Genomic DNA, 22099 nt, shown 5'->3' on the forward strand with positions numbered 1-22099 from the left:
CTGACAATATTGCCCGAGAACTGTTTCACAGCCATTCCTGTAGTATGTAGTGGGTGTAGCATACATGTGTTCAACATGTTTCACATCTTCAGTGAATTACTTGTAAGGGATGAGACCAGTATCAATGTACATCATGTAGATACCATGTGCATAGATATGTGCCCACATATTCATGCCGTCTTGTACTGACACTCTGTGACTTGAGAGATGTTACACACATCACAAATCCTAGGCATAGTAGATGTGTCAAAACACACAAAAACATGCTGGTTGTATAGGTGGTGTGCAATAATAAGTGTAATAGTGCAATATTTACAATGTCCAGGTCTGTGACCCCATTCGTGGAATCCATCCGATTGTGACACAGCACAAGTCTGGGGTTGAGGGACATGTCATGGGACATGTTTGGGTAAAGTGTCTTTCAGTGCAAGGTAACATAAATTGCCAATTGAAAACTTAGAGACAATTGCAGTCCATAGCCGAATGGTCAACAGTGTGTTGAGGAAGAGTGCATATTTGCAACAATGCTAACACTGGCATGATGTCCAGCACAGGACAAAGGAAAAGACTGCCCATGTGTCATGGGCTGGTGCTACAGGGAACTCCTACGGGTGAAGATGATCTGTTCCACATCTTCATCTTCTGGTGTGTGTGGTGTCTCCTCTACCCTTGATGGTGGTAGTGGGGAGGTAGAGGGGACCACACACACTTCAGTGGTTGGCGATGTGGTTCTCCAAATTCCCGGCAGCTGCCATCTGTGGCTCTACATGTGGCATCAATGCAGCAAGGAGGAGCTGCTGATTTTTAAGTATAGCTGCAACATCCCTGTGGTAGCCAGCCATGTCTGCCCTTAGGCAGACCATTTCCTGGTTCATGGAGTCTATTTTGTTCTCAAGCACGCTGATGCCAGTTTGGGAGGTCAGTTTTTGTGGCCTCTCCCTCATGGCAGCAGCCTTGTCCCTCAGACACTCCTGGACTTCACACATTGGGGAGTGTGTGCTTTGGTTGGCTGCAGTCTGTTCTGTTGCTGTGACCATGCACATCCGCATCCCCTCAAGGCTGGCTGCCATAGTTTTCATCCCCACCCGCACCTCCTTGGCTGACTCCCTCTGGACTCCTACCACTGTCCTCTCAAAGCTGGTGCCTGGGTCCTTGGGGACCTCTGCTGTGTCAGTGCTGGCAGGTCGTACTATTGGGGTGCTAAGTGGGGCCTGTGGGATGTCTGCTACTTCAGTACTCCTCCTTGTGACTGGAGGTGGTGTCTGCAGGTTTACAAGGACTTCTTGGAGGGTCTCTTGCCTCATCCAGGTCATCAGGGTGCTCCAGGACAGGCAGATCCACAAGAGAGCTATCATCCTCTGCAAAGAGCAGGTGTAAAATCAGTCTATCTGTGTTGTGGCAGTTGACAAGTCATGTCTCTGACTTGATATTTGAGGCTCATTGTCATATTAGGCCATATTTATGTAAAAGTGGTGCAGCATGGTGCTGTGCAAAAATAGTCAGCGCCGTTCTGCGTCACCACACAAGGATGCACCATATGTCAGTGAATATGGGGCACCCCTGTGTTGTCTCCTGCACTGTTTCAAGATTCAGCTTCCAGCGTCAACACAGGGATCCTTTGTCAGAAGATTATCCATTAAATCAAACGTCCACAGGAGCAGATGCCTTTTACCCAACTCCCTCCAACAGATGCATGCTCAGACTTTAACTGATTATCTGAACCCTGCTTCCGCTAGGGGGAAAGGGGAATGGGAATAGAAAAAGAGATACTGCCTCTAGATCCAGTTCCAGCCTGTGTTTCCCACTTGAAGATAGGATATTCAGTGTGTATCTCTGAAACCCTGCACTCTCTTCATATTGGGATTTATTTAAAGGCAGGACCTGCAGTCGGGTGATAAGAGCATAGATAAGTACATTCCTACTGCGCATTCAACTGTTCAGCCATTTAAATTCACCCAATTCTATCGTTCTCCTAACCTGGATCTTTTGAGAGACTAGCCTCCCTCTAAGAGAACAATGTTAACTTAATATCTTTTTATTTCCAAGAGTCAGAGGTTTCCAAGGTTCTCTGGAAAACAGTTCAAAACTTCACAAAAAATACAAACTTCTAATGTCTTTTACAGGAAACGAAAACTCATTCTCAAGGTTCAGTTTTCTCAATAACAGTCTCTAGGAATTAGTCTGAACACTGAAGTTTGTCTCTAAGACTAAGACTAACTTGGCAGTCCCAACTTAAGTTCTCAGTGAACCGCACCCCTAGATAATCAAAGAGCTTGGTAACCTCAAATGGGGCATGGTTAATCATCAGCTTCCTCCATAGGCTAGGAGAGGGCCCCAAGGTCATCCCCACGATCTTCATGGAATTAATAGTTATAGATTTTCCCTCGCAGTATTTCACTAAGCGGGCAAGGAGCCTATGGACCACATTTTCAGCGTGTGACATAAGAACTGCATCGTCCCTGAACAACAGTATTGGCACCCTCCTACACGCTACAAGAGAGGCATCTATCTGCTCTCCTCAGAGGAATTGGGTCACATCATTTAAAAAAAGGCTAAAGAGTAGGGGTGCCAGGACGCAGCCCTGCTGTACGCACTTTCGGACCTGGAAGGGGTCTGTGCATTCCCCACCCATCCCATAACTTACACTAGCCGTGTTGTCCGTATGCAGAGATTCTATAGCTTTCACAAGGGAGGCATCAGCCTCAATACTTACAGTTACCTAAATAGTTTACCCTTGTCTACTGAATCAAAGGTGGCTTTCAGATGTATGAAGACCTGATATAACGAGCACTTTGTGATTACAGTAAATTTATACGAAATCAGGTAGAGACGAATGATCTGGTCGATGGTTTCAATTCGGGGATGGAAGCCGGCTTTCACTTCTGATAACAAACCCAGGGAGTCAACCCACCCATGGAGGTGATTGAGCAGAACTTTCCCTAGGACCTTCCCAGCCCCGTCCAGCAAAGAGATCGGCAGGTAGTTAGCAGGGCATCCTCAGTCGCCCTTCTTCTGAATCGGAACAATGACGGCAGAACACCAGGACTGCAGTACTATGTTTCCCTCCAGGGCTGCATTGAACACCTTGGTGAGTATTTTGGTCCAATAAGGGGATACCTCACGGTAAACATCCACCAGAACCATATCTGGGCCCGGGGCCTTATTCCTCTTCATTGCTCCCAGTGCTCTAATTACCTCTGGGATTACAATTCTTATCTCACAAGGGGCAGTAGAAGGGGCATCAACCACTGGGTACTGTATAATGTGCTAATCAACACAGGCAAGGGGGCCTATACAGGTTTCTACAACAGTCGCTGCCCCCTTCTTCACTCTTGCCACCAGTGCCCAGAATATTTTTGGGTCATGGACAGCAGTAGTTTCTTTGAGTTCAGCCCAGAGTGTATGTGAGAAAGTAGCCTCTTTCTATCCTTGTTACCCCCACTTTTGGCCTGTTTGTGAGTGTATGTCAGGGTGTTTTCACTGTCTCACTGGGATCCTGCCAGCCAGGGCCCAGTGCTCATAGTGAAAACCCTATGTTTTCAGTATGTTTGTTATGTGTCACTTGGACCCTGCTAGCCAGGACCCCAGTGCTCATAAGTTTGTGACCTATATGTATGTGTTCCCTGTGTGGTGCCTAACTGTCTCACTGAGGCTCTGCTAACCAGAACCTGCCAAACTGCCTTTCCTGGGGTTTCACTGCAGCTTCTGCTGCTGCCAACCCCTCAGACAGGTTTCTGCCCTCCTGGGGTCCAGCCAGGCTTGGCCCAGGAAGGCAGAACAAAGGACTTCCTCAGAGAGAGGGTGTTACACCCTCTCCCTTTGGAATAAGGTGTCAGGGCTGGGGAGGAGTAGCCTCCCCCAGCCTCTGGAAATGCTTTGATGGGCACAGATGGTGCCCATCTCTGCATAAGCCAGTCTACACCGGTTCAGGGATCCCTCAGCCCTGCTCTGGCACGAAACTGGACAAAGGAAAGGGGAGTGACCACTCCCCTGACCTGCACCTCCTCTGGGAGGTGCCCAGAGCTCCTCCAGTGTGCTCCAGACTTCTGCCATCTTGGAAACAGAGGTGCTGCTGGCACACTGGACTGCTCTGAGTGGCCAGGGCCAGCAGGTGACATCAGAGACTCCTTCTGATAGGCTCCTTCAGGTGTTGCTAGCCTATCCTCTCTCCTAGGTAGCCAAATCTCCTTTTCTGGCTATTTAGGGTCTCTGCTTTGGGGAATTCTTTAGATAACGAATGCAAGAGCTCATCAGAGTTCCTCTGCATCTCTCTCTTCACCTTCTGCCAAGGAATCGACTGCTGACCGCGCTGGAAGCCTGCAAAACTGCAACAAAGTAGCAAAGATGACTACTGCGACCTTGTAACGCTGATCCTGCCGCCTTACCGACGGTTTTCCTAGTGGTGCATGCTGTGGGGGTAGTCTGCCTCCTCTCTGCACTAGAAGCTCTGAAGAAATCTCCCGTGGGTCGACGAAATCTTCCCCCTGCAACCGCAGGCACCAAAGAACTGCATCACCGGTCCTCTGGGTCTCCTCTCAGCACGACGAGCGAGGTCCCTTGAACTCAGTAACTCTGTCCAAGTGACTCCCACAGTCCAGTGACTCTTCAGTCCAAGTTTGGTGGAGGTAAGTCCTTGCCTCCCCACGCTAGACTGCATTGCTGGGAACCGCGTGTTTTGCAGCTACTCTGGCTCCTGTGCACTCTTCGAGGATTTCCTTTGTGCACATCCAAGCCTGCGTCCCTGGCACTCTAACCTGTATTGCACGACCTCCTGAGTTGTCCTCCGGCTTCGTGGGACCCTCTTGTGCAACTTCTGGTGAGCTCCGGTTCACTCCACTTCGTAGTGCCTGTTCTGGCACTTCTGCTGCAGCTGCTTGCTTTTGAGTGGGCTCTTTGTCTTGCTGGACGCCCCCTCTGTCTCCTCACACAATTGGCGACATCCTGGTCCCTCCTGGGCCACAGCAGCATCCAAAAACCCTAAACGCGACCTTTGCAGTTAGCAAGGCTTGTTGGCGGTCTTTCTGCACTGAAACACTTCTGCACAACTCTTCACGACATGGGACATCCATCCTCCAAAGGGGAAGTTTTTAGCCCTTGTCGTTCTTGCAGAATCCTCAGCTTCTACCATCCGGTGGCAGCTTCTTTGCACCCACAGCTGGCATTTCCTGGGCATCTGCCCACTCCCGACTTGATTGTGACTCTTGGACTTGGTCCCCTTGTTCCACAGGTACTCTCGTCAGGAAATCCATCGTTGTTGCATTGCTGGTGTTGTTTTTTCTTGCAGAATTCCCCTATCACGACTTCTGTGCTCTTTGGGGAACTTAGGTGCACTTTGCACCCACTTTTCAGGGTCTTGGGGTGGGCTATTTTTCTAACCCTCACTGTTTTCTTACAGTCCCAGCGACCCTCTACAAGGTCACATAGGTTTGTGGTCCATTCGTGGTTCGCATTCCACTTCTAGAGTATAAGGTTTGTGTTGCCCCTATCCCTATGTGCCCCCATTGCATTCTATTGTGACAATACATTGTTTGCACTGTTTTCTATAGCTATTACTGCATATTTTGGTATTGTGTACATATATCTTGTGTATATTTGCTATCCTCATACTGAGGGTACTCACTGAGATACTTTTGGCATATTGTCATAAAAATAAAGTACCTTTATTTTTAGTATATCTGTGTATTGTGTTTTCTTATGATATTGTGCATATGACACTAGTGGTACTGTAGGAGCTTCACTCGTCTCCTAGTTCAGCCTAAGCTGCTCTGCTAAGCTACCTTTTCTATCAGCCTAAGCTGCTAGACACCCCTCTAAACTAATAAGGGATATCTGGGCCTGGTGCAAGGTGTAAGTACCTCTTGGTACCCACTACAAGCCAGTCCAGCCTCCTACATTGGTTGTGCAGCGGTGGGATAAGTACTTTGCAACTACTTACCACTTTTGTCATTGTACTTTTCATAAGAGAAAAATATACAAAACAAGTTCAGTGTATGTACACCTAACCAAAAAGTTTTGCTTTTCTTCTCTCACTTCTTTTACTAAGTGCTGAAAAGTACCTCTAAACTTTCAAAAAGTTCTTAAAAAGTTTTAAAAGTTTTTTTTTCTGTTCTTTAAAAAGTTCTGAAACTTTTTCTTTCTTTTTCTGTCCCTTAAACCTTTTCTATCATATCTGGTACAAGTCAAACTCTTAATCTGTCCAGCATAGCTTATGACAACCTTAGCTGGAAGGAAGCAAGGAGTCTCTGCATAGATAGAGGTTTAGGGGTAGGGAAGAATCCCTCAAGACAGCTGTTGGTTAATATTCTCATTGAACAAGATAAGACCTTAGTTGGCACTTCTGGTGAGAAATTAGCTGATGGTTCCCACTCTGATTCTGGGGCACCCCTAGCAAAAGATTTGGGAGGGAATCTTTCCAACCTGCCCCTTAGCAGGCCACCTAGCATAGCTGGTACTGATGTGAATTCACATCACAGTAATAGTGTTGTTTCTCATCACAGTAGAAGTGTTACTTCTGTAGGCCAGAATGTTAGAGTGCCATCTGTTAGGGAAGGGTCTCCCTCTGTTCATTCTCATCATTCTTCTGTATCAAGACATGCCCAAACCACCCACCCAGATGACAGAGTGTTAGAAAGGGAGCTCAATAGATTCAGAGTGGAATAATCCAGGCTGAAGCTCAAGAAGCAACAGCTGGATTTAGATAGGCAGTCCTTTGATTTAGAAAAAGAAAGGCAGAGGTTGGGGTTAGGACCCCATGGTGGCAGCAGCAGTATTCCAAATAGTCATCCTGCAAAAGAGCATGATTCCAGGAATCTGCACAAGATAGTTCCCCCTTACAAGGAGGGGGATGACATTAACAAGTGGTTTGCTGCACTTGAGAGGGCCTGTGTTGTACAGGAGGTCCCTCAAAGGCAGTGGGCTGCTATTCTATGGCTATCTTTCAGTGGAAAGGGTAGGGATAGGCTCCTTACTGTGAAGGAAAGTGATGCCAATAATTTTACAGTTCTTAAGAATGCACTCCTAGATGGTTATGGCTTAACCACTGAACAGTACAGTATGAAGTTCAGAGAAACCAAAAAGGAGTCTTCACAAGACTGGGTAGACTTTGTTGACCATTCAGTGAAGGCCTTGGAGGGGTGGTTACATGGCAGTAAAGTTTCTGACTATGAAAGCCTGTATAACTTAATCCTGAGAGAGCATATTCTTAATAATTGTTTGTCTGATTTGTTACACCAGTACCTGGTAGACTCTGATCTGACCTCTCCCCAAGAATTGGGAAAGAAGGCAGACAAATGGGTCAGAACAAGGGTGAACAGAAAAGTTCATACAGGGGGTGACAAGGATGGCAAGAAGAAAGATGGTGAGAAATCTCAAGATAAGCATGGGGATAAGGGTAAAACCAAAGATCCTTCTTCAAATCATAAACACTCTTCAGGGGGTGGGGATAAAACAAATTCTTCCTCTTCTTCTCAACCTGCACACATTAAAAAGCCTTGGTGCTTTGTGTGTAAAAACAGAGGCCATAGGCCAGGGGATAAGTCCTGTCCAGGTAAACCCCCTGAGCCTACCACCACTAATACATCAAGCTCTAGTGCCCCTAGCAGTAGTGGTACTAGTGGTGGGACTACTGGCAACAGTCAAGTTAAGGGTGTAGTTGGGTTCACTTATGGGTCCATAATAGAAACTGGGGTAGTCAGTCCCAAGACAGTTTCTGTCACACCTAGTGGCATTGGCCTTGCCACACTGGCTGCTTGTCCCCTTACAATGGATAAGTACAGGCAGACAGTTTCAATAAATGGTGTTGAGGCCTTGGCCTACAGGGACACAGGTGCCAGTATCACTTTGGTGACTGAAAATCTAGTGCATCCTGAACAACACATCATTGGACAACAGTATAAGATTATTGATGTCCATAACTCCACTAAGTTTCTTCCCTTAGCTATAATTCAGTTTAGTTGGGGTGGAGTTACTGGCCCTAAGCAGGTGGTAGTATCACCTAGCTTACCTGTAGACTGTCTCTTAGGTAATGACTTAGAGGCCTCAGGTTGGGCTGATGTAGAGTTTTATGCCCATGCAGCCATGCTGGGCATCCCAGAGGAATTGTTCCCTCTCATTTCTACTGAAATAAAAAAGCAAAGGAGAGAAGGCCTGAAAACTCTGGATCCCTCTCCAACAACAGGTAAAAAGGGTATCACAGTATCCCCTAACCACCCTGCCAATCAGGATATCATTCCTGTGGTGGGAGAAACCTCTCCTGGGTGGCACCTGTTCCAAGGGAATCATCAGCTGGCAAAGCTGTACTCCCTGAGGTAGAAGTACCTCTCTGTGGGATAACTAACATTGGTGAGAAAAAGAACACCATTTTGGTTAACATGGAGCATCCCTCCAACCCTCCCAGAGAAATTTTAGTGCAGAAACTCTGCACTGCCTCACAACACTTAGGACAGCATCCCTGCCCTAGTGTGGAGCTCATAGGACAGCATCCCTGCCCTGCTCCAAATCAAGAGAAACAGCATCCCTGTTCTCTCTTCCAGCCATATGGACAAAGTTTTTGCTCAGCTATGGCTTTACCGAGACAGCATCCCTGTCTGGCATTTTCATCACTACAAATAGCTTCAGTGGACAATTCCCACTACTCTAAACTAAAACTTACTGATAGAAACTCTGAAAATACATCTTCACATTGTTGCTTAGCTAAAAAACTTCAAACAGGGTGGTTTACATCCCCACAGGGAAGTAACCATATAGTGGATGATAAAGGAAGTAACCAGTCTATTGCAGAGCTACTCTCTACTTATCACCACTTAGACAATAAAGTCTCAACTGGCCAAGGTTAGCCTTATTGTCCTTCGTTTGGGGGGGGGGGTTGTGTGAGAAAGTAGCCTCTTTCTAGCCTTGTTACCCCCACTTTTGGCCTGTTTGTGAGTGTATGTCAGGGTGTTTTCACTGTCTCACTGGGATCCTGCCAGCCAGGGCCCAGTGTTCATAGTGAAAACCCTATGTTTTCAGTATGTTTGTTATGTGTCACTTGGACCCTGCTAGCCAGGACCCCAGTGTTCATAAGTTTGTGACCTATATGTATGTGTTCCGTGTGTGGTGCCTAACTGTCTCACTGAGGCTCTGCTAACCAGAACCTCAGTGGTTATGCTCTCTCTGTACAAATTGTCACTAACAGGCTAGTGACCAATTTCACCAATTTACATTGGCATACTGGAACACCCTTATAATTCCCTAGTATATGGTACTGAGGTACCCAGGGTATTGGGGTTCCAGGAGATCCCTATGGGCTGCAGCATTTCTTGTGCCACCCATAGGGAGATCTGACAATTCTTACACAGGCCTGCCAGTGCAGCCTGAGTGAAATAACGTCCACGTTATTTCACAGCCATTTACCACTGCACTTAAGTAACTTATAAGTCACCTATATGTCTAACCTTTACCTGGTAAAGGTTGGGTGCTAAGTTACTTAGTGTGTGGGCACCCTGGCACTAGCCAAGGTGCCCCCACATTGTTCAGGGCAAATTCCCCGGACTTTGTGAGTGCGGGGACACCATTACACATGTGCACTACACTTAGGTCACTACCTATGTGTAGCTTCACAATGGTAACTCCTAACATGGCCATGTAACATGTCTAAGATCATGGAATTGCCCCCCCAATGCCATTGGTGAGACAATCCCATGATCCCCCGGGTCTCTGGCACAGACCCGGGTACTGCCAAACTGCCTTTCCTGGGGTTTCACTGCAGCTTCTGCTGCTGCCAACCCCTCAGACAGGTTTCTGCCCTCCTGGGATCCAGCCAGGCTTGGCCCAGGAAGGCAGAACAAAGGACTTCCTCAGAGAGAGGGTGTTACACCCTCTCCCTTTGGAATAAGGTGTCAGGGCTGGGGAGGAGTAGCCTCCCCCAGCCTCTGGAAATGCTTTGATGGGCACAGATGGTGCCCATCTCTGCATAAGCCAGTCTACACCGGTTCAGGGATCCCTCAGCCCTGCTCTGGCACGAAACTGGACAAAGGAAAGGGGAGTGACCACTCCCCTGACCTGCACCTCCTCTGGGAGGTGCCCAGAGCTCCTCCAGTGTGCTCCAGACCTCTGCCATCTTGGAAACAGAGGTGCTGCTGGCACACTGGACTGCTCTGAGTGGCCAGGGCCAGCAGGTGACATCAGAGACTCCTTCTGATAGGCTCCTTCAGGTGTTGCTAGCCTATCCTCTCTCCTAGGTAGCCAAATCTCCTTTTCTGGCTATTTAGGGTCTCTGCTTTGGGGAATTCTTTAGATAACGAATGCAAGAGCTCATCAGAGTTCCTCTGCATCTCTCTCTTCACCTTCTGCCAAGGAATCGACTGCTGACCGCGCTGGAAGCCTGCAAAACTGCAACAAAGTAGCAAAGACGACTACTGCGACCTTGTAACGCTGATCCTGCTGCCTTCTCGACTGTTTTCCTGGTGGTGCATGCTGTGGGGGTAGTCTGCCTCCTCTCTGCACTAGAAGCTCCGAAGAAATCTCCCGTGGGTAGATGGAATCTTCCCCCTGCAACCGCAGGCACCAAAGAACTGCTTCACCGGTCCTCTGGGTCTCCTCTCAGCACGACGAGCGAGGTCCCTTGAACTCAGCAACTCTGTCCAAGTGACTCCCACAGTCCAGTAACTCTTCAGTCCAAGTTTGGTGGAGGTAAGTCCTTGCCTCCCCACGCTAGACTGCATTGCTGGGAACCGCATGTTTTGCAGCTACTTTGGCTCCTGTGCACTCTTTGAGGATTTCCTTTGTGCACAGCCAAGCCTGGGTCCCCAGCACTCTAACCTGCATTGCACGACCTCCTGAGTTGTCCTCCGGCTTCGTGGGACCCTCTTGTGCAACTTCGGGTGAGCTCCGGTTCACTCCACTTTGTAGTGCCTTTTCCGGCACTTCTGCGGGTGCTGCTTGCTTCTGAGTGGGCTATTTGTCTTGCTGGACGCCCCCTCGGTCTCCTCACGCAATTCGCGACATCCTGGTCCCTCCTGGGCCACAGCAGCATCCAAAACCCTAACCCCAACCTTTGCAGTTAGCAAGGCTTGTTGGTGGTCTTTCTGCACGGAAACACTTCTGCACGACTCTTCACGACATGGGACATCCATCCTCCAAAGGGGAAGTTTCTAGCCCTTGTCGTTCTTGCAGAATCCTCAGCTTCTACCATCCAGTGGCAGCTTCTTTGCACCCACAGCTGGCATTTACTGGGCATCTGCCCACTCCCGACTTGATCGTGACTCTTGGACTTGGTCCCCTTATTCCACAGGTACTCTCGTCAGGAAATCCATCGTTGTTGCATTGCTGGTGTTGTTGTTTCTTGCAGAATTCCCCTATCACGACTTCTGTGCTCTTTGGGGAACTTAGGTTCACTTTGCACCCACTTTTCAGGGTCTTGGGGTGGGCTATTTTTCTAACCCTCACTGTTTTCTTACAGTCCCAGCGACCCTCTACAAGGTCACATAGGTTTGTGGTCCATTCGTGGTTCGCATTCCACTTCTAGAGTATATGGTTTGTGTTGCCCCTATCCCTATGTGCCCCCATTGCATTCTATTGTGACTATACATTGTTTGCACTGTTTTCTATAGCTATTACTGCATATTTTGGTATTGTGTACATATATCTTGTGTATATTTGCTATCCTCATACTGAGGGTACTCACTGAGATACTTTTGGCATATTGTCATAAAAATAAAGTACCTTTATTTTTAGTATATCTGTGTATTGTGTTTTCTTATGATATTGTGCATATGACACTAGTGGTACTGTAGGAGCTTCACTCGTCTCCTAGTTCAGCCTAAGCTGCTCTGCTAAGCTACCTTTTCTATCAGCCTAAGCTGCTAGACACCCCTCTACACTAATAAGGGATACCTGGGCCTGGTGCAAGGTGTAAGTACCTCTTGGTACCCACTACAAGCCAGTCCAGCCTCCTACAGTGTACTTTGGTACATCCGCTTTTTAGTTGCCAATAGATGCTAATAGCCCTTTCTATGTGCTCTAAGTTTCTCTTCACTAGCAGCGCTATCATGGCTCCAAGATAGGGCAAGTGAGACCTCTCTTTTCACCCTTATACACTCCTTGTCAAACCAGCCTTTCCGACCCGCCTGCCCTTTAATACTGTTATCACAAGGCTTAGATGTTACAGGTTTAGACCACAAGGCTCTCAACTCCCCTATCATTGTGTCGTACGCCGCCAAGATAAGGGACCTGGCATTGGGCGAAGCATCTGAGATAAATTGCCCATAATTAGCCAATATGACTTCAAATGTGGGAGATCCTGCAGATACTTTCCCCTATCCCACCGTATTCTCTTTCTGCTGTTGGTCAGAACAATCTCCCTCTCTTATAACCCCGGTGCCTGCCCTATCATATTTCCAAGCCCCAGAACATTTGGCCTCATATTGAGAGCAAGTGGGTTGTGATCACTTTCTAGCCTACTAACCACACCCATATTAAGGATAGCTGGCCTTGCTTCCACATTAACAATAACATAATCAATGACAGATTGAGATCTGCCATTGTCAAAGGTTACTTTTGCAGCACAATCCGACTTGGAGAGGCAATTAACAAAGCAAAGGCTGTTGCTGAGCATAAGTTCAGTGAAGGCCTCAGCTTTTTTTGTAGACTTTGGACAATTCATCGCTGTCTCCAGATTTCCCATACTCCGATCTTCTGTCAGAATTTCACTGGCATCACAAGCCAATGAGTTAAAGTCTCCACATACCAGTATCACATCCCTATCATGGCCCCTTGGTGTTTTATCAATTACAGTACCTCTTCTAATTTTGCCAATGTGTGTGGAGCGTTCTTTCCAGATTACCTGTACCCCGAGGGCCATCACAGGGGGATATATAAGTTCAAAATATCCAGTACACTCTCTTTACCCGTTGCTGCCCAAAGTCTCACATGTTGGATATTAGCACGAGCCAACAGGTGTGGCACATCTATTTGTTGTAGTTTGTATGAAGTCCGATTGGGAGCACACTGCCTAACATTCCAGTCGAGTTCACCCCTTGCATCCTGGTACATGCAGTTTGAACAATTAACACTTGAAAAAAGACAGGAGTTGTGGTGTGGATGGTTTTGCATCAGAAAATGACTCTAGGCAGGTTAGAGTCATTTTTCTTACTCTAACCTGCCTAATGTCATTTTTTGGTGCAAGAACCCCTAAGGGCCTAAGGGGGTTATTCTAACTTTGGAGGAGGTGTTAATCCGTCCCAAAAGTGACGGAAAAGTGACGGATTTACCACCAGCCGTATTACGAGTCCATTGTATCCTATGGAACTCGTAATACGGCTGGTGGTATATCCGTCACTTTACCGTCACTTTTGGGACGGATTAACAATCCTCCAAAGTTAGAATAACCCCCTAAGTCTTTTATCTCTATAGTGTTATCTGGAATATATGAACAACAATGCCTAGAATTAATCATTCTACAGACTCTATCATCCTTCGCTAAAAGAATGTCTAAAGCAAGACTATTTTGAAGAGCCATAGCTCTATCAGCAGCTAATTCAGTATCTATCAGGAGTATGGCTCCTGAAAAAGCATGTTATCCACAATAGTAGACAACTTTCGAATCTTTATCAAATTCAGAATGACTCCCACTGAAGGAATCACCACTCCAAATACATCTCCCACTATAGCAGGAGAGGACTCCCTCCTCTGTCTCTCATGATGTAAGTCAGTCACTTTCGAAAACTTTTTCAAATCCTCCATTTGATAAATCTTTAGGAAAACCATCTCAAATAACATGTCCCAGACCATCATCTTGGAAGATAGTAATAAGCATTAAGGCCCATATTTATACTTTTTGACGCAAACCTGCTCCAGCGCAGGTTTGCGTCAAAAAGTTTGACGCCGGCTACCACCATTCCAATGCGCCAGCTGGGCTTCATATTTAAGGAATGACGGTAGCTGGCACTATGGCCTGGTTAGCGTCAAAATAAATGACTCTAACCCGGCAGCGGAGGCATAGGAAAGACTGGGGACTGTGCGTCAAAGAATGGTGCAAGTCAAGATAGAGTAAAAAAAAAATTACTCTAACCTGACCAGCGTCATTTTTTGACCCACAACCCCCGTGGAAATGACTCCTGTCTTAGCAAAGACGGGAGTCATGCCCCCCTGCCCAATGGCCATGCCCAGGGGACTTCTGTCCCCTGGGCATGGCCATTTGGCACAGTGGCATGTAGGGGGGCCCAAGATAGGCCCCCCTATGCCACGTAAAAAAATAAATACTTACCTCTACTTAACGTAGATGGGTCCCCCCATCCATGGGTGTCCTCCAAGGGTGAGCAAGGGTGGCAGGGGGTGTCCCTGGGGGCAGGGAAGGGCACCTGTGGACTGCTTCCATGGTCTGAGACCATGGAAATGAGCCCACAGGTCCCTTAATGCCTGCCCTGACCCAGGGGTTAAAGAATGGCGCAAATCCGTCTGGGCGCCATTTTTTTTAAGGCCTGCCTCCTCCTGTGCGTCGAAATGACCGAGAGGATAAATAAGGCGCACATGCCTTAGAGCCATTTTTTGCATGGAAACACCTACCTTGCATGTCATTAGCGCAAGGTAGGTTTTCACGTACAAAAAATGACTCAAACTCCATAACTTTGACGCTGGATGGGTCTCCCGCCAAAGTATAGATATGGAGTTAAGTTTGCTCCGAATTTGCTTCCAAAAAAAATGACGCAAATCTGGTGCAACCAGAGTATAAATATGGGCCTAAGTCCACAAATGTAGTAAAACCCTGTAATTGCAGGGTCCTATCCATTCAACATAAAAGTCCATTTACTCTGAAACAAAAACACATGCCTGCATTCACTTGTACCTACAAATAAAGTGTCAGTGTGCGATTTAGGCCTATATATACAAAGCTTCCCTACGTGTTGTGCATCTAAAGCTAATTTTCCTTGCGTTTTAATTGCACTATAAGCATAATCATTATTGTGAGTCCTTTTCTCTAAGCCTTTTTCTAATTTCTCCTTTAACGCATTTCTCCTGTCATCTGTGTGATCTAAAGGTGTAAGCAAGAATGTCAAGTTATTTCTATGCGCATATGCTGTGCCAAACGTTAACGAAGGTTCAAAGAAACCTCTAACTAATACTATGTCATTATCCTTAGCCACTCTACTCAAATACCTAATAATAGGGACAAACGAAAACACAACATCGTGATTTGAGTAGAAGTATTGAATGTACTTCTGGTTTTAAAACCTTGTTAGTAACCGACTACAACTTATCCCGTATGTTAAAGGTAAGCTATGATATGTAACTCCTTCCTCGACTGATGAAGGAATCTGCGTACACACAGAACAATTCTTCGCATCCATTGTCTCAACATACTCACTCAATAAACGATAGAAAACGTTAGAAGAAAGTTCTCCCTGTGCATTAGTATATTGATGCAAATGTTTCTCATCTAATTTAAACTTCTCTAATGCCTTTAGTGCAGTAGTCATTTCTAAAGCAGAAGTATGGTTGGATTTTCTCATATCAAGAACAGACATACCCACAATCAACACCAAAAACAATATCCCACACACAATCGCCAAACCAATGTTCATATATTCACAGTGCCTAGCATCTGTACCTCGTTGATTAATGCCAGCCATGATCTGTAAAGAATCAGAAAGTAGAAGAAATGTTTGAAAACTTGCATCAAAAATCAAAAATAGACAACCCTTCTTACAGCAATTTAGTTTCACTTCCAGGAACCCTAGTCAAAAGCGGTTAGCAGCTTCGTCAAATCAGGTTTCAAAAGTCAAATCAGGTTATCATTGTCTCTTCCGGTTACTTCAACAGTCTCTTTCTCAAAAATTTCTCTCAGATTGTTTCAGAAGTTCAGTTCATTAGCTTCCTTCACATGCCAAAATACTGACCTGGAACTTCACTATCAAAACAAAAAGACCAAAACACTTGCTGCCATTCGTTTGTAGTTGCATACGCCCATTCAGGACCTGCATATCTTCGACTTGCTATTCTCTTTCTCTTCAAATTTTGATCCTTGTTGTGTCTATTTCTTCCTAGGTTGTTGGTTCAACAACCACCTCCTTCCCTTTCTCCACTTGCGATTCCGGCCACTTATCTCCTTTCAGTAAGCCCTCTGTCATTATTCTCTTCAGGATTGATCTTGAACCTGTTCCTTGTTCTGTGGTTTTCTCTTGATGGACCTGCAACCGGTTCAGGAGGAGTCGGATCACTTTGATTTTGATCCACCTCAACTCCCTCCTCTTCTGTGTCTGGCAATTGCTCTGTTGATCTTTTAAGATCGTCTGCTTCTGGAAAATCTCTCCTCTAACTAGGCTCCCCTGCTGCTTCAGTTGAGATAGGCTCTGTGATATTCTCCTGAAGGTCTCCTCCCTCGTCTCTCACAGGAGTGACTGAACCATCCTCAACAAGCTCAGCTCCAGTCGCAGTTCCTCTTTGTTCTCCTTCTGGCCCTGAGACTTGTCTCACTGTTGTTGGTACTCTCAACAATGCTTCTTCATGATCCAGTGGACATGCCACTTTCTTCGTGTGACTTGCGTGAATCCAGTTTGGAATTCCAGCACACTTCACAGCTGTAGTAGTTGTTAGGACCACTTGATAGGGTCCCTTCCAATGAGGCTCTAAACACGTTTCTCACTTGGTTTCAGGTGACAACCCAGTCCCCAGCTCTCAGGTTGTGCCCTGGGTCATGGATCGGTGGCAGTGTGGTGGCCTCCATCTGCTGAGAAAAAGAGCGGACTATGTCAGCCAGACCCTTGCAGTAATCCAACATCAGATCATCTGTAATGTTGACAAGTGCATTTGCTGGCACCGCTGGTAACCTCATCGCTCTGCCCATGAGGATCTCATGGGGCAACAATCCTGTCTTCTTGTCAGGTGTGTTTCTCGTTGACATCAACACTACTGTAGGTGCAACGTGTCAGGCCATTTTAAATTTGTTGCTGCACACATCTTTGCAATTCTTAACTTCAATGTACCCTTCATCTTTTCCACTAGTACTGATGCTTGAAGGCGGTAACTACAATGCAACTTTTGCTCAATGTTCAATGCTGCACACAGTAATTTAATCATTTCATTGTTAAAGTGACTTCCCCTATCTGAATCTAAAGAGATCGGAAACCCGAAACGTGGTATCAGTTCGCTAAGCACTAGTTTCGCTACTGTGAGACTATCATTTCTTCGTGTAGGATACGCTTCAATCCAGTGACTAAAAAAAATCCAATCACCAACACGTATCCCAAACCTCCACACACAGGCATCTCAATAAAATCCATTTGCATTCTGTTGAATGGACCGCCCGCTCTTCCAATGTGGCTTAAATTTACCACTGTCCCTTTCCCTCCGTTTAGCTGTTGGCAAATGACACAACAACGGCAGACTGCTTCAGCAACTTGTCTAAACTTTGGGTTAAACCAATCATGTTTGAACAGACGAACCATGGCATCCCTTCCAATATGTGCTTTGACCATGATGGTACCTTGCCATTTGAGATAACAAGTTATTTGGCAAAACCAATTGACCCTCCTCAGAAACCAACAATTCATCTTGTCTTTGTACACATTTTAACTTGCTCCATGAACGTTTCTCCTCCCTGTCAAGATTATTCTGCAAAGATTTTAACTCTCCCAAAGTGTCAATTATCTTCAATGCATAGCTTGTACAAGTTTCGTCTTCTTCAGGTAACAGTTCCCACTTATCCTTGAATGATATACATTTCAATGCCCAAAACCCTACGGCTTGATCCGCATATCCATTTCCTAATGACACATAGTCCTGCGACTTCAGATGTGCACTGCATTTCACCATGGCAATCTTTTCAGGCATTTGAATAGCATGTAACAATTCTTTGATTCTCTCACCATTTCTCACTGGTGAGCCAGAAGAGGTCAGGAAACCTCTTTGTGACCATAATTGACCAAAATCATGAACTATTCCAAATCCATATTGGCTATCTGTATAGATGGTAACTGTCAACTGAGCAGAAACATAGCACGCTCTAATAAGGGCTACCACTACCGCTACTTGTGCAGAATATAGGGCCAGATGTAGGAAGTTCCGATTTTGCGAATCCGAAATTGCGAGTTGGTGCGACTCGCAATTTCCGATTCGCAAAATCGGATGCAGAACGGTGTCTCAGACACCGTCTGCGATTTGCTATGGGGTCGCAAAGACCCACCTCATTAATATTAATGAGATGGGTCGCATTTTGCGACCCCATAGCGAGTCCCTGCACTCACAGGGATGGTGGCCTGCTGAAGACAGCAGACCTCCATGTCTGTGACTGCTTTTTAAATAAAGCTGTTTTTTTTTATTTTGCAGCCCGTTTTCCTTAGAGGAAAACGAGTTGCAAAATAAACAAAAATAACGAAACCATTTCATTTTTTCAGAGTTGCCAGTGGTCCATTGGACCACTGCCTGCTCTGAAAAAACATTTTGGGCAACATTCACAAAGGGGAAGGGGTCCCATGGGGACCCCTTCCCTTTTGCAAATGGGTTACCACCAGTGTGACACTGGTGGTAACTGCGAATTGCTTTGCGATGCGAATCGCAAATAGGAAGGGGACACCCCTTCCTATTTGTGAGTCGCATTCACAGTTTGCGAGTCGGTACCGACTCGAAGATTGTGAATGAGCATCACGATGAGCATTTTGCATGGCGCAAACTGCGATTTTCGCAGTTTGCACCATGCAAAATGCTTCCTACATCTGGCCCATACTTCCTGAAGCCAAGAATCTTCGAAGTTACCTCTAATTGTACACACAGCATATCCTGCTCTCAGTATCCCTGTATTGTCACTCAAACAAGAACCATAGACAAAAATGATTTGGTCATTTCCTTCCTATCGGGTATCTCCAATGTCGGGTCTTGGTTTTGTGAACAACCCAGTTACTTCGACACAGTCATGTTCAACATCTTCCTCCTTTTCAATTTCAGCATTTTCACTCTGGAGTAAGGTTGCCGGGTTCAGCACTGTACAACTTTTCAATGTTATATTTGCCGACACCAAAATACTCGTATCATATCTTGTCAACCTCGCACCAGTCAAGTATTGTGTTTTTGTCCCTGTCAGTAGAATCTCAATAGAGTGAGGGACCATTATAGTCAAGGGATATCCCATCACAATTCCCTCACACTGTGAAAGGCTTTGAGCAACTGAGGCAACTGCGCACAAACAACCCGGTAAGGTTGCTGCAACTGGGTCCAAGGTAGTTGAAAAATATGCTACTGGGCAATGTGCGCCTCCATGGACTTGTGTTAAGACAGACAGTGAACATGCATCACACACATGACAGAACAATGCGAAAGGTTTTGTGTAATCAGGCATACCCAACGCTGGAGCCCTGCACAATATCTCTCTCAACTCATTGAATGCTTTCATCTCATCTTGGTCTAAAACTATGGGATCAGTGACTTCCTTATGAGTCTGCTGCTGCAATGGCCTTGAAATGACTGAAAAATGTGGAATCCATTGGCGACAGTATCCCACCATTCCCCAAAACATCCTGACATCTCTCTGTGTGGTCAGGGGACTTATCTGCAATTTCGTTGTAATTCTTTCTTGAACCCTTGTCAATCTGGTGACCCAAATACTTGACTACCTTCTGACAGTACTGCAACTTCAGTAGAGACACTTTATGGTAATTCTTTCCCATCTGGTTCAACAGGGCAATTGTATCATACTTGCACCCATCCCTTGTCTTGGGTGCAATGTACTGCATCAAGGTCAAATGGATAGTCAATTCCAACGACTCCAGATTCTTTTTCAAGATCTGATTGAATATGGAAGGTGAGTCTGAATACCCTTTAGGAGTTCTGCACCAGCAATAGACTCGATCCAGGAATTAAAAACAGAAGCGGAATTGGCTATCCTCACGAAGAGGCGCAGAAAAGAATGCTTGTGACAAATCAATGACAGTGAGCCACTCGGCATCACATGGAATCTGGAACATTATGACAGCTGGGCTTGTCACCACGGAACAACATTTGACCACAATCTGATTTATTTTTCTCAAATTCTGAACTATCCGAACCTTCCTACAGGGCTTCTTCATACCCATTGTCGGTGAGTTACATGGACTGCTCAACACTTCCTTTAGGACCCCTCGCTTTACAAAGTCTGCAATTATCTGAGCCACTTTCATCAGGACATCTTGTGGCATATGGTACTGCAGAAGTTGGGGGAAACTGCATTCAGTGTTATGGCAACTTTGACCGCTCCACTCCCTTAATCAAACCCACTTCTTTTCCTGTCAAATCCCACACCTTCTCTTGTACCGTTTCCTGCAAATCAGGGTGGAGCTCTTTCACTATGAACATTGGGAAAAACTCAATCAAGGGGTATTCCTCATTTGTAGATTCACACTATTTCTGGGGCTTGGTCTTCTTCATCATCACTATTCGTGGGAATCTCAATTCCGTCACTTGAGCAAGTAATCAAACATTTTGTTTTACACAACAAATCTCTTCCCAGTAGGGATATCAGACTTGAATTACAGACTACAAATTTATGCAATCTCTGAAAATTGCCAATCTCAACTTGAACTGGATCTGTAATTGGGTTTGTCAAATATTGGTTTGCTACTCCCACAACCTGAAATGTTTTACCTGAAAGGGGCAAATCCGGAACATCTGCACTTCTCACTAGAGCATGTAGCTCCTGTGTCCACCAAGAATGAAACTCTGTGACCCATAACCTTTCCCTTCACATAGGGTTCCCTCTGATCTACTTCTAAGGAAGTCGCAAGCTCACATGGCTCCTCATTCGACTTATCACTCGTCCATTCACCATTTATTCTATCCTCACTGGTGAACTGGAATTGATGCACTGTGTTACTACTACTGTTTTGCCTCCGACCTGTGACCTGTTGAGAAAGCATCATCTGTTGCTGCTCCATCAGGGCTTGTGGTATTTGAATTTGCTGTCTAGGTACCATGGGAAGATGCTGCTGCATTGGCTGCAACTGTGGCACTTGTGCATGGGGCATTTGCTTTCATCTCATCCTGGTCTAAAACTATGGGATCAGTGACTTCCTTATGAGTCTGCTGCTGCAATGGCCTTGAAATGACTGAAAAATGTGGAATCCATTGGCGACAGTATCCCACCATTCCCCAAAACGTCCTGACATCTCTCTGTGTGGTCAGGGGACTTATCTGCAATTTCGTTGTAATTCTTTCTTGAACCCTTGTCAATCTGGTGACCCAAATACTTGACTACCTTCTGACAGTACTGCAACTTCAGTAGAGACACTTTATGGTAATTCTTTCCCATCTGGTTCAACAGGGCAATTGTATCATACTTGCACCCATCCCTTGTCTTGGGTGCAATGTACTGCATCAAGGTCAAATGGATAGTCAATTCCAAAGACTCCAGATTCTTTTTCAAGATCTGATTGAATATGGAAGGTGAGTCTGAATACCCTTTAGGAGTTCTGCACCAGCAATAGACTCGATCCAGGAATTAAAAACAGAAGCGGAATTGGCTATCCTCACGAAGAGGCGCAGAAAAGAATGCTTGTGACAAATCAATGACAGTGAGCCACTCGGCATCACATGGAATCTGGAACATTATGACAGCTGGGCTTGTCACCACGGAACAACATTTGACCACAATCTGATTTATTTTTCTCAAATTCTGAACTATCCGAACCTTCCTACAGGGCTTCTTCAAACCCATTATCGGTGAGTTACATGGACTGCTCAACACTTCCTTTAGGACCCCTTGCTTTACAAAGTCTGCAATTATCTGAGCCACTTTCATCAGGACATCTTGTGGCATATGGTACTGCAGAAGTTGGGGGAAACTGCATTCAGTGTTATGGTAACTTTGACCGCTCCACTCCCTTAATCAAACCCACTTCTTTTCCTGTCAAATCCCACACCTTCTCTTGTACCGTTGCCTGCAAATCAGGGTGGAGCTCTTTCACTATGAACATTGGGAAAAACTCAATTAAGGGGTATTCCTCATTTGTAGATTCACACTATTTCTGGGGCTTGGTCTTCTTCATCATCACTATTCGTGGGAATCTCAATTCCGTCACTTGAGCAAGTAATCAAACATTTTGTTTTACACAACAAATCTCTTCCCAGTAGGGATACCAGACTTGAATTACAGACTACA

This window comes from Pleurodeles waltl, chromosome 3_1, assembly GCF_031143425.1.
Source record: "Pleurodeles waltl isolate 20211129_DDA chromosome 3_1, aPleWal1.hap1.20221129, whole genome shotgun sequence".
NCBI lineage: Eukaryota > Metazoa > Chordata > Amphibia > Caudata > Salamandridae > Pleurodeles > Pleurodeles waltl.